The 16,431-nt window shown below is 42.8% G+C and overlaps 1 long non-coding RNA gene and 1 pseudogene across 1 annotated transcript; both read left to right on the forward strand.

The window, feature by feature from the left end:
- Positions 1-2,479: 2,479 nt before the first annotated feature.
- On the forward strand, positions 2,480-4,432 carry LOC9268842 (noroxomaritidine synthase 2-like; annotated as a pseudogene).
- An 8,921-nt stretch (positions 4,433-13,353) lies between these two features.
- On the forward strand, positions 13,354-16,148 carry LOC136351488 (uncharacterized). The gene is made up of 2 exons (XR_010734684.1): positions 13,354-15,069; positions 15,439-16,148. It is a non-coding gene; the product is annotated as an uncharacterized lncRNA (long non-coding RNA).
- Positions 16,149-16,431: the final 283 nt, after the last annotated feature.

A 16,431-nucleotide genomic window follows, 5' to 3' on the forward strand; every position in this document is an offset into this window, starting at 1 on the left:
CCATCGTTGATCCATTAAAACCGATGAGTACCTATGGAATGATTTAATTTACGTACGTGTCATAATCTGAATAATATGGCAAGAAGAGTTCAACAATAATATATTTTTAACCTAGTTCATGAATCATTTATCGTTTATTAAAAGCAGTGTAGAATAAATACAATAAGGATTTTATAGGCAAATTGGAATAACAAGATCTTCAGTAATGTATTATAACATTGTGATTTACTGAAACAAGGGTACGATTGTCATTCACAAATTACAATATCATTTTCTTCAATTCCTTCGTTTAATTCGAAATTTCCGGGCCCACCTAACTACCGTCAAAACCAAGGACAGACGGTTGCTTCATTTCAAAAAAGTAGGGGCAAAATCACAAAACCTAAAAAACAAACAGGGGTAAAATCATAATTAAACTGGAAAGCAAGGAAAATAACACAATTTCCCCATGAAAAACATACATAAAAGAAACGACACAATATAGCAAACAATTGATTTCCATAAACAAGAGAGAAATGAAGTGAGAAATTATATAAACTAACCTTCTAGAAATCAAAATTAAATATCTCCAAGAAAACCAAAAGAAAATTAAGCAAAACCATTTCCCTCTAAAGCAACTGGTTGAGGAAGAACAAAAGGCACCGATGTATTCTATACCCGATCAGCTCAAGAAGGATGGAAAGAGCTTATATATATATGGTGGATCAAAGGTGCCAGTTCTGAACCCTAACCGACATCTTTATGTGGGCCCCACCATCGGTCACGACTAAGTAACTATTGGCGAGGCTCACATAATGATGCCGGTTGTCTCCTTCGGCGCCCCGCAGGCACGCACTTGAGTGGGAAAATCACTATACTGTCAGTTCTAATATTTTTGGCATCTATAGAGCCATCCCCTATTTACTGTTCTGTATTAGTGATTGCTGGTAAATAAGTGGCATCAGTGATGGCTTTGAATAGGCAATGACAAAGTGGAAGCAATAATCAGTTAACCAGCAGAAACAATAGCGTCACTGTCGGTTTGTTTGTAGTGGGGTTCTTGATTCAAATTTTGTGGCGCAGATAACCGAGAAGCGAAGCTAGAAATTAAACCCCACAAAATTATTTTTTTATATCAATGGACATGCTACTAGAATCGATGTATCACAAGTCATGCAATATGCTGGATTTGAGCTCAGCAGAACCGTAATTACCATTCATGTGAAACCTCCTTAATTACCGTCTCCTTATGATGTCATGTTAGGAAGTAGCTATACGACATTGATAGTTTTTTAGTAGGAAATGTAGAGTCTCATCGGTGGCACATATGCATCGATAAAATTAATTTAAAGACCCGAAACGTCTTATTAGAAAATAAAAATAATTTATAGATAAAACTTTTATGTATCTGTTCATAGCGACTTAAAATCTAGCGTTAAAAAAATTACGTTGAAAATATCATAAAATCAACATCAAAATCAAGTTTGAAAAATTATATTTGGCTTTTGCTTTGGCTTATTAGGCCAACCGATAAGGCTCTTAAACTACCAATAAGTTGGGTACTACTTTTTCAGATGTTCTTAGTTTAGTGTAGCTTTATGGTATGGTTTTTTCTGTGTATTGTTTAACCTATTTTTTCTCGGGTGTTCCTTTTTGTCCTAGAATTACTATACAATTGTCAACAATTTTTCTCCAAAAAGCCTTCACTTTTTGGACCCTTAGATCATCCTTGAGATTCATGTAAAACCTAGGATGAAAGTTTCGACACCACACGCTTGAGGCAGGGATCGACCCCCTGTCACCTCACAACGCACATAAATATGCACAGCTAACCAACTGGCCCTTCAGGGTAGTTATTATACAACAGTTACACATAAGTTACAATACAATTGTACAGTTATAAGTTATAATACAGTTACAATGTAACTATACCACAATTATAGTACAGTTATATTGTATTTGAAAGTTTTCCATCAAACACGGTCAAAATTCAGAGGCGGAGCCAGGGCCCGGCAACCCTGGCAGCTGCCCAGGCTCCGCCGGCTTCATGCAATCATGCCCCATTGTATTAAACCTAATTACCTTGCTAATCATCTTTCTTAATCACCGTATGAATTGAAGCAGCAGTAGTATACATGTATATATACTTAAGTAACGGCTTAACGTAGAATAGCAAAGCAAATGCTCACTCTAAAATGATACTCCCTCCTTCCCTAAATGTTTGACGCCGTTAACTTTTTTAAATATGTTTGACCGTTCGTCTTATTTAAAAACTTTTGTAAAATGTGTAAAACTATATGTATACATAAAAGTATATTTAACAATAAATCAAATGATAGGAAAAGAATTAATAATTACTTAATTTTTTTTAAATAAGACGTACGGTCAAACATGTTTAAAAAAGTCAACGACGTCAAATATTTTAGGATGGAGGGAGTATATGGATTTGTCTACTATGTATTTGTTGTTAAAACTTGTCCAGACTCACAAAAATTTCTGGATCCGCGTCACTGTGTCAAATGTTATATAGCCACTGTTCCCCTTTTGTTTGTATGCCACGTTGCGTTACGTGAGCTAGCCAAGCTAGCTCTTGCTCTTCCCTATAAATTAAGCCATGCAAACCCCCATGACCACATCAGCCAACGCAAGGTGGTAGCGCGCACACACTATACAAAAACACATCCAATATATTGTCATTAGAAGTGACCTTAATTTCATGGCAGAACTACTGATCATCTCCTCGCTGATGATGCTGCTTGCTCTTGTCTTGTACTTGTGCATAGGCTGGCCAATTCTCAGCACCCTCGAGCTCCCGTCCATCGCCGCCAACCTACACAACCTCCACGACCACCTCGCCGGCGTCCTCGCCGCGTCGGGACACACCGTCATGGCGCGCGGCACGGCGGCGACCAGCAGCATCCGGTTCTTCATCACATGTGACCCTGAAAATGTCCGGCACATCTTCACCTCCAACCATGGCAACTACCCCAAGGGCCACGAGTTCGCCGAGATCTTCGACATCATGGCCGGCGTCTCCTTCACCCTCGACGGCGAGCCCTACCTCCGGCTGCGTGCCAAGATGCTGAGCATCCTCGGCGACCCACGGTTGGTTGCCTCCATGGCCGCCTCCTGCCTCGACAAGGTGCGGGATGGTGTTCTCCCCTTCTTGGCCCGCGTGGCGACCGCCGGGGCGCCGTTCGATATGCAGGATCTTACCGGGAGGCTCATGTTCGACGTGACGTCCATGGCGGTGTTCGGCGTCCACCCTGGCTACCTGTCCCCTGGCCCTGACATGCCGCCCGCGCACGCCGCCGCCGCCATGGACACCGTCATGGAGGTGGGCTTGATCCGGCACGCCGTGCCGGCGTCCTGGTGGAAGTCGATGAGAAGGCTCAACATCGGCCCGGAGAGGAGGCTCGCCGCGGCGCACAGGGTGCTCCATGGCTTCGTCGGTGAGATGATGGGGGCGAGGACGAAGGCAACGCAGTCGCCGCACCGCGACGCCGACGCCGACGCCTGCTGCAAACGACGGCCATCGCCTACATGGTCGCCGGGCGTGACACCATCGGCACGACCTTGCCGTGGTTCTTCTACAACCTCGCCGTGAACCCGCGCGTCGTGTCCGGCATCCGCGAAGAGCTGAAGCCCATCGCCGCGTCGCGCAGAGCTGCTTCTCCCAGTCCCAGTCCCAGCAATGGCGATCGCACGACGACGGTGATGTTCTCGCCGGAGGACACCAAGCCGCTCGTCTACCTGCAGGCCGCGCTGTTCGAGACCCTGAGGCTGTACCCGCCGGGGCATATGGAGCGGAAGACGGCGGTCGCCGACGACGTGATGCCGAGCGGCCACGAGGTGCGCGCCGGCGACGCGGCGACGCCGTGCTCATCTCGCTCTACTCCATGGGCAGGATGGAGAGCCTATGGGGGAAGGATTGCCGGGAGTACAGGCCGGAGAGGTGGCTCACCGGTGGCGACGGCGGCGGCAGCGGTGGCGCCCAGCTGCGGCACGTGCCGTCGCACAAGTTCCTGGCGTTCAACTCCGGGGCGAGGATGTGCCCCGGCAAGAGCATCGCCGTGATGCTGATGAAGACCATCGCCGCCGCGGTGGTGTGGAACTTCGACGTGGAGATGGTGGAAGGGCAGGCCGTGGAGCCGAAGATGTCGTGTCTTTTCCAGATGAAGAATGGGCTCATGCTCAAGGTGAAGAAGCGGCAAATCTGAAGAAAAGCTCTTGCATGCACGTATACGCATCTTGTCTCAATCGTCAGATTTGTGCAAGTCATCTACATAACATACAAGGAATAATAATATCCTTAAATAATAATATCCCACTAGCTACTTGAATAAAGAATAAAGTGTGTTTTTAATAATTTGCAATTCCTGCAATCATCTCACACCCGGAAATAATAACATCTATTGAGATAAATCTTTTAAAATGTTAATTTGTTACTGTAGAATGCATGTAATGAAAGTGGTAATGTGGTATAGTACGTACTTATTATACAAAGGCAGTTTAGGTTTCACAAACAGAAAATGCAGTACGTCGCGAAGAACTTGTTCGATGTATTAGTTTGCTTTATATTAATGTATTGCTACTAGTTTTGTTGTTTGTACTTACTTTACACGTACTTAGCTAAACAAAATGAAATATATGACTTTTGGAGTAAACTAGGACTGACAAAGTCAGCTGGCCAAGCCAACACAAACGGCCAGTTGACCCCATCTTCTAAAGGGATAGGCGGCATGGAGGCCAAGCCAGGCCATTCGACCATTTTTGTCAGGGTAGCCAGAGTGCCAGACACGAAGATATTTGGAAATATACTTTATATTTAACGTTTTTGCAAGGGTGAATAGCTAAAGTGGTCCTCCAAGTTTCATGCAAGGATCAGTTTAGTCCTTAGTCCTTAATGTTTCAATGTGTCCATATTAGTCCTTCAAGTTTTTATTTTAATTCAAACTTATCTTTCAACCCACATAACCAACAACTCTCTTGATAAATGACACTTATACCCCCTCATTCACATATATAAAAGAAAAAATTGCATGCAATGAATTCTTTTTATAGATAAAACAAAAATAAATTATGTACTTACAAGTGTATACGATAGCCATTAGGCTCAATTTTCATGTGCACATATTAAAATAATGAGAAGTACATATCCAATGTTGTTTATTCATTTTGGTTTTCTTTTTTCTAGTGTATAGTTATATACAAATTAAGGGCAAAAGGGACATTTTCTAACATAATTGTGGACTAAAAATAGTCATATGGCATATTAAGTAGGTCCAAGGATGATTTTAGACCAAAATAAATACTTAAAGGACCTATGTGAACAAAATAAAACCTGAAGGACCAAATTGAGCCTTCGGTAAAACTTGAAAGACTAAATTAGCTATTCACCCTTTTTGCAATTACATACATATTTTTCAAAAAATTATAAAAATATATGTGTGCCGCGGGCACCGATAGTATAGTTTAGCGTGGCACGAAGATGCAGGACCAGACAATCCCACACCGCTAACACGTGGTACCGCACGTCCGCTGCACAGGATTCTCCGGCCCGATAGTCTCGCATCTTCACATTGCACTAAACAATTGGTCCCGCGTTTTTATCCGATGGTACATGTATATTTTTATTTTATATTTCAAAAATATGTATATAACAGCAAAACCTCTAAAAATAAAGTATATTTTCAAAAATAAAAGGCTAGACAACTACTCACCTGGCCTTCTCCTCCTCACTACTACAAAAACCGTTTTTGCAAACGGGCGGTTTACATTTTCGCATGTGGTTGGCTGGACCGCATGAGCGAGAAGGTCTGCAAAGATCATGATCTTCGCATGCGGCCGGCGCAACCGCATGTGAAAAGCCGGCCGCATGCGAAAATGAAAAATCGTGAAAAAAATAAAAATCCCCAAAAAAAACCCTAGCCCCAGGCGCCCGAGCTCGCTGCCGCCGCTCACCCCCACGCCGGATCTGCCGCGCCCGAGCTCACCGCCCGCCGCCGTCGTCGTCACCGAGGTCGTCGTCGCCGCACCCGAGCTCGCCGCCGCCACCCGTCGCCTTTGTCGTTGCCGAGGTCGTCGTCGCCGCGGGGAGGTCATCGTCGCTGCACCCGAGCCGGATCCGCCGCGCCCGAGCTCGCCGCCGCCACCCGCCGCCATCGTCGTCGCCGCGGGGAGGTCATCGTCGCCGCACCCGAGCCGGATCCGCCGCCCCCGAGCTCGTCGTCGCCGCGGGGGAGGGCGCCGGCGCCGGATCCGCGTGGGAGGAGGGCAGCCGACCCCGGATCCGCTCGGGGGAGGGCCGCCGTCCCCAGATCCGCTCTGGCCGCCGCCGCCGCCGCCCCCCGTGTGCCGCCTCTCGAGCTCACCACCGCCGCCTCTCGAGCCCGCCGTAGCTGCCTCTCGAGCCCCGGGCCGCCGGCCTCCGTGCGTGTGAGAAGAGGATTTGAGAGAGAGAGGGCTGAGAGGAGAGGATTTGTGAGAGAGGAGATGAGGAGATGACTGAGAGAGAGAGAAGAAGAAGAAGTAGATAAGGCCGCCGGCTAGTGTGAGTTGAAGAGGAAAATAGGAGGCCCGCATGTAAAAATGGAGCACTTATTTTTACATGCGGACCACTTAAGCGTCTGCATTCAAAAATCGTGTGTTTTTTCAACTTCAAATTGATTTTTATGACATTAAATTAACTCATGTCAAAAGGTTGTAAAAAACAAACTTGTAGAATTCATTGAGATCTACCAATTTTATTTTGGTCATTTCTCCATCCGAGTTTGATTGGACTATACAAAATTTGAATTTTAAAATATAAGAAATTCAAATAATTTTTCGGGTAGTAAATGATTTCAAATGGAAAAGTCATTAATAACAAAGTTGTATAACTCATCAAGATCTACAACTTTTGTTTTTGTTATTTTTATATTTGACTTTGTTTGAATAGTTTGAATTTGAATTTCAAAATATGACAGCTTCAAACAACATTTTCAAATACTAAATGATTTCAACTGAAAAAGTCATCAATAACAAAGTTGTATAAATCATCAAGATCTATAACTTTTATTTTGGTCATTTCTTCATCCGATAAAGTGATTTGTAAAATTGTTCAGAAAATGTACATATCTCTTATATAGTTTATAAAACTATAAGAGAGATGTACATTTTGTAAACAATCTTATAAATAACTTCGTCGGATGAAGAAATGACTAAAATAGAAGTTATATATATTGATGAGTTATACAACTTTGTTGTTGATGACTTTTTCAGCTAAAATCAATTACTGCTTCAAAATATTATTTGAAGTTTTGAAATTCAAAATTTTAATTGATAAAACTAAGTCACAAGAAAAAAAATGGCCAAATAATAATAGTAAGAATACAATAACATGATAGAGCATGATTTTAGAAACATTTAGAAAAAAGAATCATCTAATTTGGAGTTCATATGAGTGGGATACACTAGTTTCAAATTTTTCAAATTTTTCAAATTTTATTTTTACATACGCCTCCTTAAGTGGTCCGTATGGAAAATTCGATTTTTCCATGCAGGCGCTTAAGTGAGCCGCATGCACCCTCTTAAGAGGCCGGTATGGGAAAATCGATTTTTCCATATGGGCCACTTAAGGGGCCGCATGTAAAAATGACCCTCGATTTTTGCAGACACCACTAGTTATGGTCCGTTTGCAAAAATCAAGGTGTCTCGTACAGTAAAATCGCTTTTGTAGTAGTGCCTATTTCGGTCCAAGAGCCTAAAATGACTTTGTAAGGGGGTCGACCGACCTATGACTAGGCTAGCCGGCCCAATCCACTCCGCTCCAACCAACTTCAAAGCTGCAGCAAACTTCAAAGCCGCAACATCCAATGCTCGCAACCGCAATTAGAAAGTGATAAGGACTAAACTAGAAAAAGCATTTTCTCTGACGTGAGGGTTTTATTTTCGCAGGCGGACATGACCATCGGAGCCAAATGACCGCCTATAAAAATATAAACTAGGGTGAAGCTCGCTGTCTGCCTGCGAAAATTTATTTTCGCAGGCGGACCACTTAAGCGGTTCGCCTGCAAATATACCTGGTCCGCCTGTCAAAATAGGTGTGTAATATAAATAGACGTGGCATCTCTTAGATTTTTTTTCTAGGTCCTCACCTCTCCTCTCCTCTCCTTCTGCCGGCCCTCACCTCTCCTCTCCCTCAGCAATGGGTGTTCGGCAGCGGGGGCGGCAGGAACCGGCGACGGTGACGCACGCGTGGGCGGCGGGATCTCGATGGCGAGGCGCGGGGTCGGTGGCGGCAACGGCTAGGCGAGGCGCGGGGATGACGACACTATGGAGCGGCGCACCCCTAGCGCGGCTCGCCTCCCCTCCCTCCCAGGTCCAGACGAAGGGGGGAGGGAGGAGGCCGGTAGCCGGTGGCGTGGGACGGACGGCAGCGGGGCGCAGCTGTGCGGCAGCAACGGCCGCATGCAGCGGCGGAGGAGGGAGGTCAGCGGCAGCGTTCCCACCTCCCAGATCCAGCTGGCGGCCCACCCATCCAGGATCCGGAAGCGTTGTGGGGGAGGGTGGCGATAGCGGCTGCATGCAGCGGCGGAGGCCGGAGGTCGTCGGCGGCACTCCCCTCCCCTCATGGATCTGGCTGCATCATGGGGAGGGCAACGGCTGAGGTGACGCGGAGGCGCGAGGTCATCGGTGGCGGCGGCGGCACTCCCACTCCTAGATCCGGACCTCCCCTCCCCTCCCCTTCCCTCCCCTCCCCTCCCCTCGGCGGCAGCGGCGGGCTGGCACGGTGACCTCGTGGCTTCGCAGCTCCTCCTCCCCTCCCTCTGCCTCCCAAAACCCTCGTGGTGGCACAGCTCGTGGTAGGGCGGCGGTGGCCAAATTTTTTTTTACGCTGAAAATATTTTCGCAGGCGGGTGGATTTGGCCGCCTGCAGCGTTTTGTTGCAGACGTTATGGACACCTAAAAAATAAGTTTTGGCCGCCTGTAAAAATGTTTTTTTCTAGTGGGTGGAAATCAATCGACCTAAAGGAGGCTCGTCCGACCACTCACATGGCTGGCTTATCCTGCTGGCCATTTGAAGATGGGAGCACCTCAAGCTTGTTAATTTAAGTAAATATTGCTATCGTTTTAGGGTTTTATTAATGGTTAGCCATTTTTGTTAATTTGTACTACCTCAGTTTCAGGTTATAAGACTTTCTATTATTGCCCACATTCATATAGATGTTAATGAATATATATATATATATATATATATATATATATATATATATATATATATATATATATATATATATATATATATATATATATATATATATATATATATATATATATATATATATATATATATATATATATATATATATATATATATATATATATATATATATATATATATATATATATATATATATATATGTGTGTGTGTGTGTGTGTCTATATCCATTAACATTTATATAAATGTGTGTGGCAATGCTAGAAAGTCTTATATTCTGAAATGGAGAAAGTCCAAGTTTGTTTATTGATGGTTAGCTTAATAGTAATGTTAATTTTTGTTTTGTTTTTTGTTAATTTGTAAACTCACATGACTTTTTCTATCGTTTTAGGGTTTTATTAATCCCACACATATTGCTACGTTTACTGCGTTTAGCCGAATGTTGTCCAAAATAACAAACGATCGAAATAATCGTAATATGCACTGCTAAAAAATTATTCTTGCTAGCTGCTGAAATCGATCAGTCTTTGCGCAACCAAAGGTCAGAGATGGCAATTTCCACAGGTGTGGCTTCTATTCGCGTGCGAAAATTGATTTTTTTTAAGCGACATCTGAATAGCACTAAGTACGAAAATTTATTTTTGCAGGTGACACAAGTCATCTGCTTGAAAAAGGTTTTAACGAAAAAAAAAGGAAAATAAATCCGATTTTCACAGCAGGTTCAGATTCAAATGCACATCAAACCCAAGCCTGTTCAGATTCAAATTGGCATCAAATCCAAGCATGTTCAAATTCAAATCCACCACAGCGACCCAAAATCAACAGACAATTCAATATCAACAAACAATAACTTCATCTAATGGTTGTTGTCGCTATCGCAGTCACCATCTCATCGAGTTCCATCGGTGGAGGTGCGGCGCAGATCCGGCCTTCCCACTAGCGGATCTAGGCCATGACGTCAAGCCGTAGCCCTCCTCTTTGCCCTCTTTGCTGAGTCATCCACCGCGGAGGCCTCCGGCGCTAGATCAAGCGGCCCCAAGGTCAGCCGCCGCCCACTCTAGCGGTACCGTGGCCGGCCTCCTGCTGTTGTCGCCATCCCGTGGCCCGCGTGCAGCTGCCATCTCCAACCCATAGCCAGCTTGTCACTGATGTTGTATTCCCGCCGCTGCCGTCGCTAGCCCACCGCTGCCATCGCTGTCTGGTGGCCCACGTGCCGCTGCCATAGCCGACCTGTGGCCGAGCCACCACTGCCATCACATTCCCGCCTCTGGTCCATCACTGCTGTCACAGTCCAGTCGCTAGCCCACCCTCGCAGTCTTTGTCGTCGGTCGCTTCCACCACTTTGGGCTCCCCCATCCTCTGTCGCCACCGCCGCTGCTAAGAATGAAGGGGTTGGGGATGAGAACGAGTGTGGGGGTGGGGTAGGAGATCTCATGGACAATAACTTGCTGAGAATGAGTGGAGAAGAGAGCTTCTCGACCAGTTCCACCGATATTTTATAAACCTTTCATTTTTTTTCGCCGGCGGTGCAATAAGTGTCCTACATGCAAAAGTAAACTTTATTTTCACATGCAGACCATTTAAAGTAACGGTCAGAGAGAATTGATTTTTGCTAGCGGTTTTTATTGGAATCACTTATGTATATTTCTACAAGCATGTGTTTTTAAATCCGCTAATAAAAATAAAAGGATGGTATCAGCAAAAAAAAAAATATTTTCGTAGTAGTGATATGCCTTGTAAAAAGATAATAGTAATCTATAAATCAATTATATAATTTTTAAAACGAAATAAGTATGTGTCCAACTTGACATAAGCCACAATATTAGTGTTCTCTATAAGCTGCACTACCAAACCAACAACAGTCTTCTGAAATTCTGTTTTACAAGCTTTACACGGTACAAGTTCATTTTAAAGAACTATTTAGTTGACTAGTTGCAAATTTTAATTATTCTAACAAAATTGTTGAAATGAAATTAAAACAATCAATGGATAATGTGGCCTTAAAGCGACTTCAGTAACAGTGCCAAATAAAGCGATCGACCAATTGCCAATAATATTAAGCAATTCAATACAGTTAGCTGAAAGTCGTACATCCTTGTGCATCATTTCCCATACTTGCTGTAGAGATGTTAGGGTATTCCCAACCCAATGACTAAAATGGTATCCATAGTATTAAATAAGTTGCCACCTAGGATGAAAAATGATGTGGCAAGTGAATAAATGAGGAAAGAGAATGAAACCATGTCTTGCATGAGACATAGTTTCTACACAACATCCAAGACATCATGTAACATAAGTAGCATTAAATTTAAGTATGGAATAGTAGTGTTTGCATTGTAAGAGTAGTGTCTAGTACTAGTTTCTTGATGATGTGGAGTTTATGGAAACCATATCTAGTGTTTTGGGTTGGAAATAGCCTTATGGCCCAATTAGTGAACTGATTTTTTTTCTAAAATAATAGAAGTATTATGTCTATCGTCTGCACGCATCCTTAATTATATTTATTGGCGTACACGAACAAAATGGCAATCAACACTATGCAGGCAAAATAAAAAAAAATGGTGATAGCTACTTAACTAGTCGCCAACCAGTACACTGCATGATATCGTTATTGATATTTAAAATATTAAAAGATATTTTTATTCAATAATAATTATTAAAATTCCTAATTAGTTGAGATGTACTCGGTTTTAGGTCTTTGCATGATTGAGTTCTAAACAGCCATTCGAATCGGCTACTTCCTCATTTCCTGTGAGCATGCTCTTCTTCAACGGCTAAACACTACTGGAGAAACCATCTTAATCTACAATAGTCCTGATTCAACTAAAAACTGGGACTAAAAACCATTTTAGAACTCCCCTGGGCCAGGGCCGCCGGGCTGGGGAGACGATGGGAGAAGCGGTGGCGGCAGCGGCCCCCGGCATGCGGCGGACGGCGGCCGGCGATGCCCTCCCATCTACCAGAGGTGAGGTGGGAGGCGGCAGCGGTGGCACCGGATTTCTTTTTTTTTTAAGAATTTGTAATTCATTGGATCTGTGTGATGTGATATGTGATATATATGTGATCTGTGATATAATTTTTTTAGAATTTGTGATGTATTTTTTTGACAATTTGTTATGTGAATCTTATGATTTGTGATGTTGTTACTTTGATTTGGGGATGTACGGAGCAACTCGATTTGGAATTTGTGATGATTTTGTGATTTTGGTGAGTTTGGCGTGAAATCAATATGCAAAGAAGAATGAAAATAAAAGAGAAGAACAAAGACTAGACCCTCTTTAATCCCTGTTGGTAACACCAGCTGAGAATAAAGATGAATCTTTAGTCCCGGTTATTTTAACCGGGCATCTTTAGTTTTGGATTCATAGTCCCGATTGTATAACCGAGACTAAAGGGGGTTACGAACCGTGGGTAAAAACCCTTTCTCCAGCAGTGAAAATTTGGCTAAAAGTTGAAAACAATGGTATCATCCCACAACATGCAGAATATAGATGTGCTTTAACTTTTAACATGACACACAATGTTAAATGTAGAGCTACGGTTATCCATCAAATCGATGGCCAGATATTTTTTTTAGCGTGTGAGCATCTGCGAAATGATCATTAATTTTATGTTAACGTGTGAGCTTCTTGAAAATGTTCAATTAGTATTACTGTAGGTGTAGATAGAAAGATATATATCAAACATTAGTGCAGATAAAAGTGTAACAAAATTTGCCATACAACACTGAAACAACATGGAATTTGCAAATACACCGCAAAACTGATACTTTGTTCTTGGACACTCCAATTTTGTGTGGATATTTGCTAATGGCTATAGAGGGGATAATATAATGGCAAATTGCTGTAGGATATTACAACTCTGTGGTTTTAGCTCATGCAGCTAAAGTCGATCTTTGAGAGAAGACATTCTCAAATATGGATATGTCTATTAAAAATATTCATATTTAAATAGGAGAGAAAAATAATTTGAAATGCCAGAAATGCCTATAGCCCACTTGTATTCTTCCTCCACCTCCCTTCTCTCATGTACCCTATAGTTAACAAGTTGTTTCACTCATCACTTATCACTCGTTATTTCATTCATCACTCAACGATCCACAGCGATCCAGATTATCTCACCGAGTTCTAACGCTCACACGATCATCTCCACCTCCCACATCCGTATAGGCCGCTTTTCCTCCCTGCGCGTTCTCCGTTCCCCCGTCAGCGCCGCCATCGCTCTCCCTCCTGACTCCCACCCGTCGCCCTTCTTTCCCCAACCTCATCGCCAAACCTAACCTCCCCTCTCTCCCCGCCGCACGCCGTCGACCCCCGCTGCGCATATCCCCATCGCACAGCGCCGCCGCTCGGGCGCCGCACTTTCTCAATCGGAGGACAGCACGATGAGGAAGGTTGCGGGAGAGGCGCCGTCAGGCGCCGCTGATCTGGTCCCTCGCAACCAGATCACCGTCGCATACCCTAGAGTCGACGTCGCCGGTGCATAGCCCCGTCGATCCCGCTTTCCCAGTTCGCTGTCATCGCCTCCGATCCCGCGGGTTGCGCCTCTATCCCCTGGTACAGCAGCGTCGCCACCGCCGACGGGAGCAGCATGTCAGTCCGCAACTCTGCATTATCAGCGCACAACCAGTTTATTGGATTGGAGATGTTATTTGCTTTGGGTAATTTGTTTTTTTGCCTAGCCACAAGAAAGAATGCTCATGTGCCATAGAGGAACAGCAAGCTAACACACCTTCTTGAGATTCTTTAGGCAATCAATTATTTACTTGTTGGTAAATTATGCATGTAGGGTTAGATTTGTGGTTTTCGTAATTACATTACATCACCCGAATTAATCAAAAGATTTGAGCATTTTGTGCGTATGCAAGTAGTTGAAGAATTTCACCAACGAAGATCCCGAGCCCTTTCAGCCAGTACAGCAGCACCGCCACCGCCGACGAGAACGGGCGTCCTGTCTGGATCGTCAGAAGGTGGCCAGGTCATTGGATTGGTTTTCATTTTTTCTTTTTGGATTGGATTCTGAAATTGGAACAAAAGCAGTAGCATTCTCCATTCTTTGATTTGGTTGTTTTCACAAATGAGAAATGGGCAGTACATCATAAATCTGAGTACTTTGATCTATATAAGTCGATTTTTATTGCTCCGTACACAACACAGTTCACCTCCTGAGTCATGAAATGCAACTATAGAAGAACTGAACTTGGTTCAAATTTAGGGGATATATGCTAATAAAATTACAAGGGAATGGTGTGCATTCAGTTTGATATAGTTCATATGAATGTCACTTTCTTGAAAATATTGACGTTTGGTATTAGTTGTAAAACCTTCATCAAAATGCAGAAAACACGGGATCAAACTAATCTAAATTCAACATCTCTCCTTCAAGTTTTCTGAAGTCAGGTAATAGCTGACTTGAGTTAATTTATTAATTGGTGGATTACTCATGCAACACCTGCCAGTTTATTGAAAAAAAAAAGGAATTTTCTTACTTCTGTCAATAAATATAATACTATGGACAAGCACTTTTGTTTGATTGTATTAAAAGAAATACTAAAAAATGTTAATGAGATATAAACGGACCGATGATGTTAATGAAATACTTTTGTTTGGTGCTATTTGATTGTGACTTAAACGGACCGATGATGTAAATTCATTTTTTATACACTTACTCTACTCTGCACGATAGGTCTCTGTTTAAATGCCGCTGAGGGAGGGTTTGTTCTGGTTGATGAATTTTCAAGCAAATCTGTTCATGATCTTTACAAGGTTTCTATGTGTTTTCTGTGAGATCTTTACAAGGTTTTGGTTTGGGGGTACAAATTCACATTCAATCTGAATTTCGTTTTGGTTTTCAAGTGAAGCAAACAAGCCAACATAGGGCCCTGCCAGGTATGAGTTTGCTGCTCCGACTGTATGTGCATGTAGCAGAGGGCAATAATGAAGACAGAAAAAAGTAGAGCAAGAAAATATTTAACATTGAAATTGGGAGGTGTTAGTATGGAATTGTGATCAACCTTAATGTTGTGCACTGCTTTAGCTGAAACCATCTGAGTGACAGGAGAGGAACTGGAAGTCGTGCATTGATACAAACGATATTTTTGTGATTTGTAGCCTGAGATCAAATAAATTTAGCAACTCAGCCATATTTCAGAGCCTGCTTCACTTAGGCAATGTAAAATTATAAAGGCCTTCACCTAGCCAATACTATTTATTTTTTTTATTCTCACAATAGAAATGATATTGTTTTCATGCTCCTAGGCGGCTCACACCAGTCTCTGCCATTGCCAGTTCGGGTGCCTAATGAGGCCGGTGCCCTTGAATGACAGCCATATTTCCAAGGTGAGTATTGGAAACCTTCTCTCAGAAATTAATTGTCTGAGTTTCCTACCAACAAATTGATTTGTTCACAGATTTAGGTGGTCACGGGCCATAATAAATCATTGAGAATAGGTCATATAACATTCAGTTATGTCATCACAAACAATCTGATTTTGACAAAATTAGGCAACACAGAATTTAATGTATGCAAGCATCCAGATACCTAACACGGCTAACACTATTGACTGCTTTTTGTTTCGAGGGGGCTCACTGCTTATATTTTATTGAGCTTAGCTATATTGTATTTCTCTAAACTGCATAACCATCTCACTGCATAGCCCATATCTTTATAGCATTGTGACAATAACAGCTACATCTCTACAATATTACTACCGGTAAGAAATGAAGGATTAGCGGTACATAAAGTGCCTCAAGTTGATTGGAACAAGCAACCATTTGTATAACATATATATCTTTCAGACTCAAGGTGGAGTTTGATCTCTACGTAAAAAAAAAGCAATCGGTGTTTTCTGTACTCGAATATGTAAATAAGCTGTAGTGTGTCAGATATTATAATGGTGTTCTTTATAGAGCACACGTGCCGACAACATTTTGCAGTGGGCTTATCTATGAATATTTTTTTTTATTCATCTGTTGCATGGTTGCCAGTGTGCTGTATGTTTCATTCAATTTGATTTAGATTTGTAGGCACGTCTAAATGGTGCATGTGCACGTATTGTAAATATAAGTTCGATTACTAATCCTAAATCTTGTCGATCAGGTATGTATTGATCGAGAATTGCATTTGGAGATATAATCGATAACCAAACAAGTGTAGTGAAATGGGAAGTTCATTATATATATACACACACACACTATTGATTCCTTAGAAAAATAAGATCATATAAAAAAACATGAAACATTAAATACTCC

This window comes from Oryza sativa, chromosome 8 (genome assembly GCF_034140825.1).
Source record: "Oryza sativa Japonica Group chromosome 8, ASM3414082v1".
Lineage (NCBI taxonomy): Eukaryota > Viridiplantae > Streptophyta > Magnoliopsida > Poales > Poaceae > Oryza > Oryza sativa.